Source organism: Pseudophryne corroboree, chromosome 1, assembly GCF_028390025.1.
Source record: "Pseudophryne corroboree isolate aPseCor3 chromosome 1, aPseCor3.hap2, whole genome shotgun sequence".
In the NCBI taxonomy this organism is placed as follows: Eukaryota; Metazoa; Chordata; class Amphibia; order Anura; family Myobatrachidae; genus Pseudophryne; species Pseudophryne corroboree.
Genome location: NC_086444.1, coordinates 917,628,814 through 917,634,813, shown reverse-complemented (window position 1 = coordinate 917,634,813; position 6,000 = coordinate 917,628,814). Strand labels below are relative to the sequence as shown.

At 46.5% G+C, this 6,000-nt stretch overlaps 1 long non-coding RNA gene across 1 annotated transcript in view; it reads right to left on the bottom strand.

Moving 5' to 3' along the window:
- Positions 1-2,306: 2,306 nt before the first annotated feature.
- Positions 2,307-6,000, bottom strand: part of LOC134917971 (uncharacterized) — a 99,912-nt gene continuing 96,218 nt past the window's right edge. The window contains exon 4 of the long non-coding RNA XR_010177435.1: positions 2,307-2,629. This is a non-coding gene — a long non-coding RNA (uncharacterized LOC134917971). The remainder of the gene's footprint in view (positions 2,630-6,000) is intronic.

Below are 6,000 nucleotides of genomic sequence, written 5' to 3'. Positions count from 1 at the left end.
GGTGGGGACTTTGTCTTGTAAGAGCCCCTACTTGATCTTCCATGAAGACAGAGCTGAGCTCTGGACACGTCAGCAGTTCCTTTCGAAGGTTGTGTCGGCATTTCATATCAACCAACCTATTGTGGTGCCAGTTGCGACTTACTCCTCAATTTCATCAAAGTCCTTGGATGTTATAAGGGCTCTGAAAATCTATGTGAAGAGGACAACACGTCAAAGAAAATCGGACTCTGTCCTGTATGATCCCAAGAAACTTCGGTGTCCTGCTTCTAAGCAGACGATCTCTTGCTTGATCAGGTTGTGACGTCAAACGAGGAACAAAACGGTCTGAGCTGATCGCAGTGTAGGAGTAAGTCTCGAGCTACTCAGAAACTGCTAAGAATTATTTATTCACAATTCTGCTAAGCTAAGATACACTCCCAGAGGGCGGCAGCCTAGCGTGTGCAATGCTGCTAAAAGCAGCTAGCGAGCTAACAACTTGGAATGAGGGCCATTGTTCAGCCGTTGCTGATGTTTCAAACTAGTTAGCTTGGTTTGCCTTATGTGTGTGAGCTGGTGAGAATCTCGCCACTATCTGTGTAAAATCCCTCTCTCGAAGTGGTCTCCTCGGGCACACTTTCTGGACTGGCTCTGGTAGGACGGGCGTGGAGGGAGGAGCCAGCCCACACTCTCAAACTCTTGAAGTGCCAGTGGCTCCTAGTGGACCCGTCTATATCCCCATGGTACTAATGTGGACCCCGGCATCCTCTACGGACAATACGAGAAAAGGATTTACCGGTAGGTAATTAAAATCCTATTTTTTCTCACTCTCATATGCACCTGTATTAAAAGTCACACTGATTTAAAGTCTTCCTACCTTTACTGTGTATGATATTTAGAACTATAGCACAACGCTTTAGGGTCTTTCTTCCTTGTTGGTATTGTATAAGAGGAGTAGATTTAACTAATGCCCTTCTGAAATTAGAGAGTAAATGGATCTTTGATATGAGTACTTTGATATGAGAAGGACTCAATGACAATATACATTTCGGTGAAGATATAAGTGTGTGGATTCCTGCTAGAAGCAACTTTCAAAGATGGAAAGATTGTGGCTATAAACAGATGCATGTGGACAACAACAAACTCACATAGGTTGAGGAATGTACATGATGCTCAATTGGTACTTCGGGTCCTAATGTTCCAAGAAAACATTCCCTGCACCATTACACCACCACCAGCCTTACCTGTTGATACAAGGCAGGCCCAACAATCTGTATATACTGTAGAATCAAGATTTGTCTGATCAGACATTTTTCTAAACTTCAACTGTCTGGGTCTCACAGAGTCTGTGCCCACTGTAGCATCAGGTTCCTGCACTTAGGTAACAAGAGCGGAGTCTGCCGTTTTCTTCTGCTGCTGTAACCCACTGAAGTTCACGTAAGATTCTGTAACTAATAGGCTTATACTGAACACTTGTTTTTTACCATTGTTCCATGTTAAAAAACAAAAGGTAAATTGGTAAAAAGAAAATCAGATCTTGCTTTAAGTCCTCAAACTTCTAGGGCCTTTGCATAGACGTACATGGGTAAGTGTTGTCTAGATGTAAGATTAAAAGGAGGCATATGCCAATGATGCCTTGAGAAAGCGAAAACTAAAGAGGCAGCTAGAGCAATATCCATCTCGATTTGTAAGAGTGGATACTAGCCAGGAAGCATCAGGCAGGTTACGGTTAGGGGGGGTACACATGTAGCGACATATGCTACTTCGCTATCACCGGTGAAATGAGCACCCCACGCTCAGCACACATCGCGTTATGCTGAGAGGGGGGAGAGATGTGTGCTGAGCGGTCTGTGCTAGATCGCTCAGCACACATCTCCCAGTGTGTACCCTCCTGTAGGAGGGAGGTAGATGACCGAGATGAGTATTGTAAGACACTGCAAACAAGATTAGCTTTACTTGAAGTGGTTCTTTCAACAGTGGTGGAGGAGGAATACTTTGGATCATCCTCTTTTCTGTGGCCAGGACAAATTTGTGGAGCAAGTTCTTTGATGGCGAAACACTAAAAGATGATCGTTCCAACCAGCCAGCTAGTTGAAACAATAATCTGCTAATGTGTAGGCACAACAAACATGCTACCATTAGTGTATATTTAATGTTACGTATACCAGTCCATTGCAGCTGCATTCAGAAATTACAGCACTTAAATATTGCTTCAGTGAATGAGTGCAGCATGCTGTATTGTTCAGCATCTTTTTTAGATTAGATGGAACACATTACTAGCAATAACAATATGCAAGTGTGCTAGGCGCAAAACTGAAAGTGCTACTTAATTGGTTTACTTTTTTATTAAATATTCACATGTACAAGGACTCTTACCAAAAACACAAAGGCTGGCAACAGCTATGACAAGCTCAGGTACATATATACCGGCAGCCATCATGGGCAATGAAAACAAACAAAAAAACACTATTGGTATATTGTTTTAAAGTTGATTCATTGTTAAATTCATTATGGTAACTGAAAATAAATGCAGGACAACAGATAAACATAGCTGAACATAAAATCCATGTTTGGCATCCAGCGTACATCTTCATTCTTTAATACTCTAGTATCCAGATCAGCAATTCTTCATCTGCAGTCAGTTACTGCTCACCTGTGGAAACAGTATGGTCAGTCCCAGGTTTCTAGTAATACAAAGCTATGTGCTACATGCTGTCTATGGCACTGTGTGGAGTTTGTATGCTCTTCCTGTCTGGATATAAGACTACAGTTCAGTAGCATACAGTAGGTAGGCAAATTTACTGAAAGAGGGGAAAGTAAGAAGCGGAGGCAGAAGAAAAGGAGAATACCCAGGCAACACCAGCGATAACACAGCTAATGATTTTGGATATACCATGTAATTCCATGGGAAAAATAAGAATTTACTCACCGGTAATTCTATTTTTTTGTAGTCCGTAGTGGATGCTGGGAACTCCGTAAGGACCATGGGGAATAGACGGGCTCCGCAGGAGACTGGGCACTCTAAAGAAAAGAATTAGGACTACTGGTGTGCACTGGCTCCTCCCTCTATGCCCCTCCTCCAGACCTCAGTTAGGGAAACTGTGCCCGGAAGAGCTGACACAATAAGGAAAGGATTTGGAATCCCGGGTAAGACTCATACCAGCCACACCAATCACACCGTACAACTCGTGATAACTATACCCAGTTAACAGTATGAAGAACAACTGAGCCTCACTAACAGATGGCTCAGAACAATAACCCTTTAGTTAGGCAATAACTATGTACAAGTATTGCAGACAATCCGCACTTGGGATGGGCGCCCAGCATCCACTACGGACTACGAGAAATAGAATTACCGGTGAGTAAATTCTTATTTTCTCTGACGTCCTAGTGGATGCTGGGAACTCCGTAAGGACCATGGGGATTATACCAAAGCTCCCAAACGGGCGGGAGAGTGCGGATGACTCTGCAGCACCGAATGAGCAAACTCAAGGTCCTCCTCAGCCAGGGTATTAAACTTGTAGAATTTTGCAAACGTGTTTGATCCCGACCAGGTAGCAGCTCGGCAAAGTTGTAAAGCCGAGACCCCTCGGGCAGCCGCCCAAGAAGAGCCCACCTTCCTCGCGGAATGGGCTTTGACTGATTTAGGATGCGGCAGTCCAGCTGCAGAATGTGCAAGTTGAATCGTGGAGCAGATCCAGCGAGCAATAGTCTGCTTAGAAGCAGGAGCACCCAGCTTGTTGGGTGCATGCAGGATAAACAGCGAGTCAGTCTTTCTGACTCTAGCCGTCCTGGAAACATAGATTTTCAGGGCCCGGACTAAATCCAGCAACTTGGAGACCTCCAAGTCCCCAGTAGCCGCAGGCACCACAATAGGTTGGTTCAAATGAAACGCTGATACCACCTTAGGGAGGAATTGGGGACGCGTCCTCAATTCTGCTCTGTCCATATGGAATATCAGATAGGGGCTTTTACAGGACAAAGCCGCCAATTCTGACACCCACCTAGCCGAAGCCAAGGCCAAAAGCATGACCACTTTCCACGTGAGATATTTTAATTCCACGGTCTGAAGTGGCTCAAACCAATGTGATTTCAGGAAATCCAACACAACATTGAGATACCAAGGTGCCACCGGGGGCACAAAAGGGGGCTGAATGTGCAGCACTCCCTTAACAAACGTCTGAACTTCCGGCAGTGAAGCCAGTTCTTTTTGAAAGAAAATAGACGGGGCCGAAATCTGGACTTTAATGGAACCCAATTTTAGGCCCATAGTCAGTCCTGACTGTAGGAAGTGCAGAAATCGACCCAGCTGAAATTCTTCTGTGGGGGCCTTCATAGCCTCACACCAAGCAACATATTTTCGCCATATGCGGTGATAATGCTTTGCGGTCACATCTTTCCTAGCTTTTATCAGCGTAGGAATGACTTCAACCGGAATGCCCTTTTCCATCAGGATCCGGCGTTCAACCGACATGCCGTCAAACGCAGCCGCGGTAAGTCTTGGAACAGACAGGGTGTCTGAGAGGCAGAGGCCAAGGGTCCTCTGAGATCATTTCTTGCAGTTCCGGGTACCAAGTCTGTCTTGGCCAATCCGGAACGATGAGTATAGTTCTTACTCCTCTCTTTCTTATTATCCTCAGCACCTTTGGTATGAGAGGAAGAGGAGGGAACACATAAACCGACTGGTACACCCACAATGTCACTAGAGTGTCCACAGCTATCGCCTGAGGGTCCCTTGACCTGGCGCAATATCTTTTTAGCTTTTTGTTTAGGCGGGACGCCATCATGTCCACCTGTGGCCTTTCCCAACGGTTTACAATCAGTTGGAAGACTTCTGGATGAAGTCCCCACTCTCCCGGGCGGAGGTCGTGCCTGTTGAGGAAGTCTGCTTCCCCGTTGTCGACTCCCGGAATAAACACTGCTGACAGTGCTATCACGTGATTTTCCGCCCATCGGAGAATCCTTGTGGCTTCTGCCATCGCCATCCTGCTTCTTGTGCCGCCCTGTCGGTTTACATGGGCGACCGCCGTGATGTTGTCTGACTGAATCAGCACCGGCTGGTTTTGAAGCAGGGGTCTTGCCTGACTTAGGGCATTGTAAATGGCCCTTAGTTCCAGAATATTTATGTGTAGGGAAGCCTCCTGACTCGACCATTGTCCTTGGAAGTTTCTTCCCTGTGTGACTGCCCCCCAACCTCGGAGGCTGGCATCCGTGGTCACCAGGACCCAGTCCTGTATGCCGAATCTGCGGCCCTCGAGAAGATGAGCACTCTGCAGCCACCACAGCAGAGACACCCTGGCCCTCCGGGACAGGGTGATCAGCCGATGCATCTGAAGATGCGATCCGGACCACTTGTCTAACAGATCCCACTGAAAGATCCTTGCATGGAATCTGCCGAATGGAATTGCCTCGTAAGAAGCTACCATCTTTCCCAGGACTCGCGTGCAGTGATGCACCGACACCTGTTTTGGTTTTCGGAGGTCTCTGACCAGAGATGACAACTCCTTGGCCTTCTCCTCCGGGAGAAACACCTTTTTCTGTTCTGTGTCCAGAATCATACCCAGGAACAGCAGACGCGTCGTAGGAACCAGCTGCGACTTCGGAATATTCAGAATCCAGCCGTGCTGTTGTAGCACTTCCTGAGATAGTGCTACTCCGACCAACAACTACTCCCTGGACCTCGCCTTTATAAGGAGATCGTCCAAGTATGGGATAATTACAACTCCCTTCTTTCGAAGGAGTATCATCATTTCGGCCATCACTTTGGTAAATACCCTCGGTGCCGTGGACAGACCAAACGGCAACGTCTGGAATTGGTAATGGCAGTCTTGTACCACAAAACGGAGGTACACCTGGTGAGGTGGGTAAATGGGGACATGCAGGTAAGCATCCTTGATGTCCAGTGATACCATGTAATCCCCATCTTCCAGGCTTGCAATTACTGCCCTGAGCGATTCCATTTTGAACTTGAACTTCCTTATATAAGTGTTCAAGGATTTCAAATTTAGAATGGGTCTCACCGAA